The sequence below is a fragment of the Trichosurus vulpecula genome, chromosome 8, assembly GCF_011100635.1.
Source record: "Trichosurus vulpecula isolate mTriVul1 chromosome 8, mTriVul1.pri, whole genome shotgun sequence".
In the NCBI taxonomy this organism is placed as follows: Eukaryota; Metazoa; Chordata; class Mammalia; order Diprotodontia; family Phalangeridae; genus Trichosurus; species Trichosurus vulpecula.
Window position 1 is genome coordinate 247,861,114 of NC_050580.1, and position 11,566 is coordinate 247,872,679.

Here is an 11,566-nt window from a genome sequence, read left to right on the forward strand (position 1 = left end):
TTGTCAACTCCTTTGCCTTGCTTTCCTTAGTTAAGCAGATCAAAAGAACCTGTGCTGTTGGCAGCTTTCTGGGTGCTGGCTGTTGGTGGATCTTACACCCCCACAGAAGCCGCTAGCCTGATTGTTGAAACAACGGTGTGAGATGAAACTGAGATATTGAATCTGGGTGACCCAGAAGAAAGAAGGAGAGGTAGATTCATATAACCATAGACTGAGAGATAGAAGGCACCTAGTCCAACCTCCTAATTTTCAGAAAAGACAACTCAATGAGCTTAAGTGGCTTGTTTAAAATCGCACAGGTAGTCATAGAACCAGAATTCTAACCCACATCCTTTGATTCAAAATCCCATTAGAATCATGCCTATCCTTAGAAAATACAATCCAGATGTCCATTCCTCTATGAAGGAAGAGGAATAAGACTGGAGGAAAAATGAAGAGTAGAATTTGGATGTGTTGAATGTAAGAGAACATTGTAATCTCTAGGAGAGGATGTCCAGTCATCAAGTTAAGTTACAATCTTTCCTGTTACTGAAATACTGAATCCTCTTGTGGTAAAATCGCATTACCATAGATTGAGACATGGAAGACACCTGACATGTCCAACCTCCTAATTTTCAAAAAAGAAAACTCAATGAGGTTAGGTGGCTTGTTTAAAGTCAAACAGGTAGTCATAAAGCTAGAATTAAAACCCAGATCCTTTGATTCAGTATCCAATTAGAATCATGCCCATCCTTAGAAAATACAATTCTTCCTTCTGTGGAGATTTCTCAAAGTGTTTTGTACCTCTTCTATCTCAAAATCGTGTGTGTTTTATATCTCATACTCTCATTGTGAACAATATGGAGATTTCCAAGCAATATTGGTTTGATATTAGCTTGGAATGACAAAGGCATTGATGGAACTTTTGTTAACTCTAGATGACACAAAAGTTGTGCATTAAATGGCAGTCAGGACCCAAAAATATCTCAGTAGGCTAGAATATTGAACTATTAAATTTAATTATGATAAAACTTAATTATAATAATGAAATTTAATTATGGTAAATGCAAACTCTTATATTTGAAGTAAAATGTGCAAAATGAGAAAGGTAGGACTAATCACACATTTCTGTGAAAAAATATATATGACATCTTTAATTGACTATAAGATCAGTATAAATGGAAGATGATATAGCAGGTAAAAAAACCAATGCAAACTTAGGTTGAGATGGGAGTGTCTAAAACTAAGGAGGTGATAATTTAGATACTAAATTCAAATGGATCTTCACCTCATGAGTAAGGATGTTCTCTCCACCTATGCAAATTGCAGCCCATCCATGCCTGTCTAACCTATGCAACTACTGTCTATGCCCTCCCACAAGACCAGTATAAGGGTCCACTGCACATTACAGGCATCTTCCTAAATTCCTCTGGCAATTGAGAGGATGAAAATGGAGGATTAATTCTGGGTTTCAACATATGACCAGCTTATCTTTTTTGAACATACATTTCCACAAAGACAGGCAGAGTTATAAGAATTTTTGAGAAAGCCTTAATTTGATTGTATAATTAAAATTAAAATCAAGGTAAAGCACAACATGAATCTGGATTAAAATGTATATGAATATGAAAACAGAGATAAGACATCTCTGTTTCAATAACATCACTGAGAGTTGGGACAGCTAGATGCCTCAGTGGATAGAGCATTAGACCTAGAGTCAGGAAGACAAATCCAGATCCAGACACTTACTAGCTATGTGACCCTGGACAAATCACTCCAGGGTGGGGCCGCTGTGGCCTCAAGACCACATGTGGCCCTGTAGGTCCTCAAGTACAGGCCTCTGAATCCAAACTTCACAGAACAAATCCCCTTAATAAAAGAATTTGTTCTGTAAAACTTAGACTCAGTCAAAAGGCCACATCCAAGGACCTAGAGAGCTACATGTGGCCTTCAAGTCACAGGCTCTCCAACTCTGAAACCCCATTTACCTTACTCACGAAGAGTTGGACACTGAAACAACTGAACAGCAATGTTTATTTGTTACAAAAGAGGTTTTTCTTTTCTTTGGAAAGGGGAGTATTTAGGGGAAGTGATAGTCATGAAAAAAGAAAAAAAAATGATAACATCAGCGAAGCCTTTGAAAAAATGCACAGAAAACAGAAAGAAGATCAAAAGGAAACATAAGTAGGACAGCTTTGAATTTAATGTGTGGCATTTATTATGTACTGCTTTAAAAAAAAAGCTTTGTATAATAAAGATTTATAGGTTCAAATACAATCATTCACTTCTCTTTTTTTTTCCATAGTAATGTTCATGTTTGTTGTTTTTCAAGTCCCGTAAACAAAAAGACAAGCAAACAAAGACGACACTGGTCTTGGAATCAAAAGGCCTGGGTTCAAGTCTCACCTATGACATTGACAAAGCTGGTGTCCCTGGGCAATTCAATGGGGCTAATGGTACTTTGCGATATCTACATCCCACGATTGTTATGAGGAAAGCCTTTGAAAACTTCAAACACTATCAAAGGTTGTTATTATTAACACCCTAAAACTCTAAGAGAGTAACAGAAAATGAGATAAATCAAAGAAACAAAAAACCAACAAACAATCAAAAGTCCCTTTTATTTGAAATGTGCAGGTTAAATGTTGGATAAGAGAAGAAATCAGTCGCTTGTTTTATTCTATTCCATTTAAATGGTTTCATGTGAGTCATGCTTTCCTGCTTTTATATTTTGCAGCGCGAAAGTAGCAGCTGTAAGACCCACTAAAGATGTCTATAAAACAGCTAACAAAGCTTCAACAGAGAATGTTGGAGAAAATTGCCCAATGTAACTTATCACATTATGGAAATGGGGAGTCATATTTTCTGTGTACTTTTAATGTTTTATTGTTTGTGCAAAGTGAGATATAGGAATATCACTAGGCTTGTCAAAGAGTACCAAGGATGGCCTAGCATCACAGATGAAAGGCAAAGCAGTAGAAACACAACAGTTCAGGCAAAGACAGTCCCTGTGTCTTTGATACTATGTCCCAGATGAGAACAATTTGTTCCAACAGCCTTGAAAGAGGCTGAAGCAGGTGCTGTACAGCACTTAGAGCTTAGTTAAATGTCAAAGATGCCAAGCTCACCCATTGCACCCTGGGCCATCACCAGTCCTCTTGACTTTATCATCTTTAATCCAACTTTATCATCTTCAACTACACATTGTACCTGAAGCTTCTCGATGCCTTATCCCACTGGAACTAGTTTAGAAGATGCCCAGACCAAGCCATCTGTTTGAATGCTTCTGACACATTCCTCCAATTTTGCCATATCTGTCTCCCAAGGTTTTACATCCAATAAGATGGAAGACTTGGAAACAATTGCAGGATTTTTATCTCTTTGATTCATACTGAGCAAGGCGTTCTTCTCTTAACTTCTTTGCTTCTTCATTTTCCTCATCATCATCGGAGCAAAGAGATCAATTTCATCATCATCGTTTTTATCTGTAGTTCCACTTCCTGTGTTATCTTCCACATCAGCAGGCCCATACTTACCCAAAGCTTTCTTTATTCCTGCAAGCTTGCCTTTTCCTTCTCATAGGACTTAATGTGGTTATACCAAGGGAGATCATGGTACAAGTCGGCAGGTGGTGGACCAGCAGCTTCAAATACTGCAATGTCAGCCTGGGATGGCACAAACCTCTCAATGTAGCTCTTGTCTTCCAGGAAGTCGCTGGGGTGCTACAGGCCCACCGGTGTCTTGAGATCTCCTAAGTCCATGGTGGTGGTGGTGGTAGGAGGGATCTGGAAGAGGAGGAAGCTGTGGTGGCGACAGAGGAATTGAGCATGGGGTAGGAAAGTAGAGCAGTGTATGAACACACTAGCACCCATGGCCAAATGAAAAAAGGCAAGAGGTTCTATAGATGTGGTGGATAGTAATGTTCAATTTCCTACTGTCAATAGCCCAAAAGAAAAGGTGGAGAAGGCTGCCAACAATACTATATTAAAGACCAGGTGCCACATTTTTATAGGGATGCTGACAAATGTATCCACAAGAGAGAGAAGATACTCAGAGTTATATCACATAGAGTTCAGTTGAAGGAAGCAGGGGTGTTTATCCTGAAGAAGAAAAACTTATTGGGGAACATGAAAATCTTCAAATATCTTCAAGGATGTCATATAGGACCATGAAATGGATAGAGTACTAATTTGATGTCAAAGTCCCCAGGTCTGAATCTTGGGTCTTTTATTTATCAGCTGCATGAACTAGTTTATCAGTCTGGGTGGACTAGAACATCTGGCAAACATGTGCCTTACAACACGCCCAAGTGCTGCCATATTGTATTAAAATGTAATTGGGAAATAATTGACAAGATGAATAAAAATACAAAAAAATAGATGATGCTAATATGTGGTTTTCTAAGTCAGTGTGCTTCCTGCAGGAATCCTTATGTATGGTTAAATGGCCCTCATTTCTATTTGAGTTTGACAGCACTGGATTAGAAAATCTCTGAGGTACCTTTCAGTTCTGTGACCCAAAATAAATAACTAAATCAAAATTCACTAATTAAATGCCTTTTGTTGTTAAGTTGTTTTTCAATCATGTCCAATTCTTCACGATCACATTTGGGGTTTTCTTGGCAAAGATATTGGAGTAGTTTTTGCATTTTCTTCTCCAGGTCATTTTACAGATCAGGAAACTGAGGTAAACAGGGTTAAGTGACCTGCCCAGGGTCACACAGTCAGGAAAGCCAAATTTAAACTTTAGGAAGATGAGTCTTCCTGACTTCAGGCCAGACACTCTATCCACTGTGCCGTCTAGCTGCCCTAATTAAAGGTTTACCATATGCCTAACTACTAAGTATTTGGGGATAAAAATTTAAAAAAAAGCTAAGATAGTTCCTGTCCTCAAAGTACTTACATTTAATGAAGAAAACAACACCCATAGGGGAGTTGTAGTCAGATAAGAGAAATTTGGTTCGAAGGAAAGTCACTATCCTACTATTATTCTATCATATTTAATATTTTTGTGGACTATTACTTAGGCAGATAGAATGACTCTTTTTTTTTTGTAATTGAATGAGAACATAGAGATATAAGCTCATTTTCTATATACTCAGCAAAAGTGTCCTCAGGCAACTCTAACAGCAGATCAGACGAGAGGTGGCATGTCCCTTGTCTTGCTAACACATGGTTTTCAATTCTTCTGTTGGGTGTCCATTTTATGAAAGCTTTTTCATTTTATGTAGATGGGAAACTATAGAAATTTGGTTTTTGTTATCTATTAAACATTTTTCTAATTTATACTTTTTGGATGAATATTATTTCTGAATTCCTTTGGTTGATGCTTTGGTTATTGCATAGAACCAAATATCTGTGATGAATTCCTAAGGTTATTTATGGGATATTCATACTACAGTACTAATATTTGTTTAGTTTCTAAAGGATGAAAAGCTTCTGAAATTTAATTCAAGCCACTTGCTGTTGTTCAGTGTAATGGTAATCAGGGCAGGATATTTTTACTGTTCTTCTCTTTTGGGGGGCTAAGGCTATAAAATGTCTTTAATGAGTCTGGCCTTTATTTGAATGGGGCAGATAAAGTGGGATCTTTTTTGTCTTCCAGTGTTACTCAACACTAAGACAATTGGAGTCACTGATTTGTATATGATGTGGTGCTGGTGGTTGAGGAACTTTCCCACACCCTGGTTTCCCACACCCTAAATGCTAAGTTGGCCCCAGCCCTCAGGGTCCTGAAAGCCATATATGTACTGGAAGATTAGCATTTGACTTTTGGGCCTCTCACTCACTGTAAGAGTGTTATGGGATTTGACCAGATGAGACTCTGGGTAGCCGTTGTTAAGGAGCCCCCAAGCATGAAAACCCAGATTTTGATGCTTCCCTGGTAACTATGTACTAAGATGTTGGACAGAAAGCTAGAGGGTTGTCTACTGGTTTGTGTTATTTGATTTGTTGATATTTTCTGTTTGTAATTTCTGTCTGTATTTGTTCTGAAGTTTGGGATTCTATCTTTCTCCCCTGAACTAAGTGAATGATATATGTATGTTTAATTAAACTGAGATTGTTAACCCCTTAAAGTTGCTTTCCTTAGAAACATAGACCAAAGAGCCTATGTTGGCAGCCCTTCTGTGTGCTCTTGTTGTTGGTCTTACATAACCACAGTAGCTGATGACAACATCATTGTTACAAAATGGCATAGTCGTGGCAAGATCTGCAGATTAAAAGGAAAGTATGGAGTTTGGGGGTACTGAGATAGTGGTTGAATGTTTCCCAGTTATTGACTGCTCTTTATACTTGTGGTGGCTATGGTTCTGTGGAGCCTTAGAGGTCTGAGGGAAAACAGGCAGGTAGTATTGATGAGAGTAGTTTCCTGGGAGCCTATAGCAGGAGCCCTAGGAGATAAAATCTCCTTCCCCCTCCCTATCCCATTAGCACTCCAGAGGAGACAGGCTGGAGCAGAGGCTGTGAGGGGAAAATAAGCAGAGGCTTGCAGGGTGATGGACAGAGCCAGAGCTTGAGTGGATTAACCCAGCTCTGCACTGTGCTAGAAGGCTGAATGTCCTGAGATTGTATTGTATGTGGACTTTGAAACAGGAGTGGAGAACAACCTTCATACAGACTGGACAGGAGCGGTTGGTGAAGTGAGAGAACAAGGACAGCTGTCGACATACTGACCCAGCCAGAGCAGAGGACTGCCTCTGTGAGAATTTTGGAAAGGTGAGACAGAAAGTGTTGAGCAGCCTCTAGACAACTTTGGTGAGGTGAGAGCAATGATGGAGAGCTCCCTACAGCAGAACCCAAGAGTGGACAGCAGAAGCTAGATGATCAAGAGCCCAGGAGCCTGGAGTTCAGCCCTGGGGCAAGATGGAAACGTTGCAGCAAGGCGCTGAGTGTGCTTTTTTGCTGCCTTCTCCTGGGACGGTTTGGGACTCAGGGGGAGGATGGAGTTGACTATGGCAGGTGAGGGGAAGTGCCATGGACTGCCCACCAAGGACCTCACCCTATTGACTTTGTTGCCTAGCTGCCTCTTAGGACTTGGAAGCAGGGTGCTGGAGCAGTGTGGAAAGGACACATCCCCAAGAGAACTTAATTTGGACTTTTTTGTTTGTGTTGGGACTTTGCTAATTAAAGCATACTGGTACCTGAGGGTACCAGAAGGAAGCCTGCAATAGCAGTGTGGGGAGAAGGATACACCCTGAAGAAGGATTTTATTTGGACACTCTGTGTTGACTGAGGAAATTGTGACTCGCTGTGACCTAGGGGTGGATGGTGTTTGTATTGTAAACAAATATTTTGGGGTATGGTATGAAAGATATGTTTTGTTATGATTTAGTTCCCTGAATGTGATAGTGATGTGTAATGCTTATATTTGTTTCAGGATCCATGGCTGTTTAGATTTGGTCTAAGGCCAAGGATCCTGGAAGGGGTAGATTATGTAACAGTAATCAGGGAAGGACTTTTTTATAGTTTCCTCTTTTGGAGCAGTTAGGTAATCAAATGCCTTTGATGAGTCAGGCCTTTGTTTGAAGGGGAAGGTAAAGTGGGATCTTTTTTGTCTTGGAGTGTTTCTCAGCACTAAGATAATTAAGAGTCATTGATTGGAAATAATGTGTTTGATTTGGTACTAGTGATTAACTAACTTTCCCACACCCTGCTGTTAGTGATTTCCCACATCCTAAATGGTGAGCCATGAGCCTCGAGCTCCCAGGGACCTGAACATCTTTATATCTACTGGAAGGTTAGCATTTGACTTTAGGGGGTACACTCATTGAAAGTGTGGGTAACAAGGCTCTGGGCAAGCTGTTGAAATAGCATCCCCCAGCTTTGAAGTCCAGATGTTGGTGCTTCTCTGGTAACTATTGTAATTTGATCAGACAAGGTCTGTCTGTTTATATGTGTGTAATTTCTATTTGTATTTGCCTTGAAGTTCAGGGGGCTAATCTTTTCCCCAGAATTAAGTGAATGATATATGTATGTTTAATTAAAGTGGGATTGTTAACCCCTTACAGTTGCTTTCCTTAGAAAAGCAGATCAATGAACCTGTGTTGGCAGCCCTTCTATGTGCTGTTGCTATTGGCCTTACACAGCCACAGTAGCTGCTAGCAACGTTATTGTTACATTCAGTCATTTCAGTCATATCCAATTCTTCTTGACTTCATTTGGGATTTTCTTGTCAAAGACACTGCAGTGGTTTGCCTTTTCCTTCCCTAGCTCATTTTTTACAGATAAGGAGACTGAGGCACACAGGATTAAATGACTTGCCCAGAGTCGCCCAGCTAGTAAGTGTCTGAGGCTGAATTTGAACTCAGATATTCCTGACTCAAGAACCATCACTTTATCCACTATGCCACCTAGCTGCACCTCCAGCCATTTGATTTTTTCAGGGTTTAGATAGGAACAGTTTTAAGACAAGTTACTATCTTATTACTTTTTTAATATTTGATGTTCTGTGGACTATTGAATCAGTGAATATAATAACTTGAATAAAAAGTATTAGGTTATAAGCTCATCTTCTGCAGATTCTCTGAAAGAATCTTTGATAGAACTTCTATTAATAGATAAAACAGTAAGTATAATCTGTAGCTCTTCCTGTTTCCACAGTTTTGATTTCCTCAGCTAGGCATCTAAATTTTGAAAGCTTTTTTATTATTATTGCTTTCTCATTCCTCTCTTTTTTAAATGAAGTGCAGAGGGAAATAGTACCACAGTCTCAGGGAAAAAAAGCCTCTGATCCATTATTCTTTTATATTTACTGTTTTACAGACTGAAGATAAAATAACTTTTTTTCATAGTTAAATAAAGGTATTAAAATGTAAGCTCTATGTTTAATGGATCATTGCAAGCATCCTTGTTATACAACTGAAATACCATATAAGGCAACAGAGATGATGTATATCTCTACCTCTTCCCTACATGATTTTGATCTCTTCTATTAGGTCTCTCTCTGGGAGAGAGAGAGAGAGCAAGAGCGAGAGAGAGAGAGAGAGAGAGAGAGAGAGAGAGAGAGCGCAATTATTTGTGTTTGGTGTGGTGATGCTTATTGCAAATATTGTTCTGAAGTTTTTATAGAATACTATTATGTCCTGGGGATTGTAGGCAGCACTTTATTCTGCAATAATGATCTGGCTTCATTATACCTTACTGGTCAAATTCTCCATATACTTCACAGTCTGTATTTGTAGAATGCAGATTTGGCAACTGTCAGTCCGTGAAGGTTAGTGAGCTTCTGATCTATGATTCTATTAAACAGATCATTGGCCAGGTATTTGGTAAGTGCTAAATACAGTGATGTATTGCATAATTTCTATCATTTTCTTAAATTTTCTACACTGATTACAAAATTTGGCCTTTTTGAAGATAATTCTTCTGTAGTTTCTGGTGGAAATAACATGGTATTGGACTGTAATAATAAATCCCTCCATTTCTAGAAACCAATATGCACAAGTATGAGTCACTGCTTGACATTTCTTTGTTGACATATTGGTGGCTGAGTGCATACAGATGTTATCCATAGTCTAGTCTTGGATCCTAGCCATTTCATAGTTTCTATCTGGAGGTAGATCACTTTCATTTACATCTGATAAATTTAATAGCTCCTACCTGTTGTCAACCTTTACTATTGTTCAATAAAGTTGTCTGCAGGTCACAAAAAAATATGTAGGCCTTTAAAATGTTTATTATGCACTCTAAAAATGTCTATCAATCCTTTTAGGAAAGGAAATGATATTCTTTCTATAGTTGCCTTAAGGTAATGGGTCCTATTTAATTAATATCTTATAGGTTTTTGTTAGGATACTTTTCAGATCTTTTAAGGTCCATTTTAGACCTCTGAAAATTGTATGTTAAGATTCTTATTGGAAAGATGTTAATTGCTTTAAATGTGTTTTTCCCATTCAACTTTGATTAGTAAGTTTCAATACTTTTATGCTCCATACATTTTGCCTGGAGAAGACCAAAATAAATATAAGTATCACCTACACAGTTTGGTCTACTATGATCTCTAGGTGAAACCTGAAGCATTCGGGCTTTTGTTGAGACTTTTACATTTATCTGGTCTAAATGACATTTTTATATCATTGGAAGAAAATGAGATGAATTAGCTGTTTAATGTACTTTTTGGGGAAGATTCTTATATGTTAAGGCCTTTCATGTATATTAGGTGAATTTAGAAGAACCATACTTAGTTCTACTTAGCATTGATGATAATAACTTTTAAATTAAGCAGAACCTTAATTAGTTTAAATTGTCTCTGAAAAATATCATGTTTTATGTCATTTGTTCTTGACATTACTAGTTGGTAGAATGTTCTAAATAGAGAATAGTGTTTCATGTGGATACTGAATAATCGAGGAAGAAGAAATTGGTTCTAGATTAGTATCAACCATAAACAAACTATCATTATATAAAACATGCGTTGTAAGTATATGTCATATATAAGTAATATTGTTAGAGTTGGTATTAACAGTACTAGTAGAAGTAGAAGTAGTAGTAGTTGTAGTTGTAGTCATAGTAGCAGCAGCAACGGCAGCAGCCACACAGAATTATGCTAGTGGCTGGAGAAAATACAAAGATAAAATAAGCCTTAATCCTTTCCTTATGAAACTTGTAATCAAGCAGGGAAGATAAAGAATTAATATAATTCAATCTAAATATAAAGCAAATTAGTATATAAGTGCAAAGTAGAGATTAAACTAAGTGCTAGGAGACGTTCATTAAATGAGATTTTCTTACAGGGCCATCAAGCAATACTCTTGGTCATGATGTTACCTGACATTAAAAAATTGATAACAAATAATATCAATAACCAATTTCTTGTTCTCGTTTTCTTTAGAAAAAAATATATTATATATATTCTCCATGAGCCTCCTTTCCATCACATTTTTAAACTCCACCTTTTTTCAAAGAAGATATTTGACTTCAAACTTCAAAAAAAGTTTTTTTTAAATAAACTATACAAAAGGCTAAAAGCATTTTGAGGCCATAAAAAATTTTTGACAGCTGGATATTTGATGGATGCGAAGATAGGGGCTAAAACACAAAACTCATCATTAATAAAGGACATGCAGGAAGGAACCTCTAGTAGTCCATCCCGGTAGAATGATAAATGTGAAAAATTAATTTAGGAAATAATAGTGTTGGTCCATCTTTAATCTCAAACCAGGGACAAACTCAATTAGTACATCCATTTGACAAGAAGAGATAAGGAAAATTTGGGGGTTTCCTATGTCATTGTGCATTCTGAGAGTATATCAGTAGCATAATAATGTATTCAGAACAATGTATTAGGATGACCATGTGGGCAGTAGCATGAAGGATAAATGGGAGAAGGGATAGACTGATTGCAGGAAGGCCTATTGAATTGCTGTTAGAGAAAAGTATTAGCAATTCAACTCACCATATCCATACCTTAGTGCTCCACACTTCCCCTAGCTCTATTAATTCAGTGTTTATTTCTTGGAAAAAATGTAAAAGATAGTCATATAGAAAAAGAGAGCATAAAACTGACTTATCTGGTGGGGGGGAGATTTCATTTGTAGCTGATTATTATGCTGTTTGACAAAGAGCCTTGCAGAGGGTGGGGGTGGGGG

The 11,566-nt window shown here is 37.8% G+C and overlaps 1 pseudogene; it reads right to left on the reverse strand.

Moving 5' to 3' along the window:
* Nucleotides 1–3,081: 3,081 nt before the first annotated feature.
* Nucleotides 3,082–3,740, reverse strand: LOC118829908 (annotated as a pseudogene).
* Nucleotides 3,741–11,566: the final 7,826 nt, after the last annotated feature.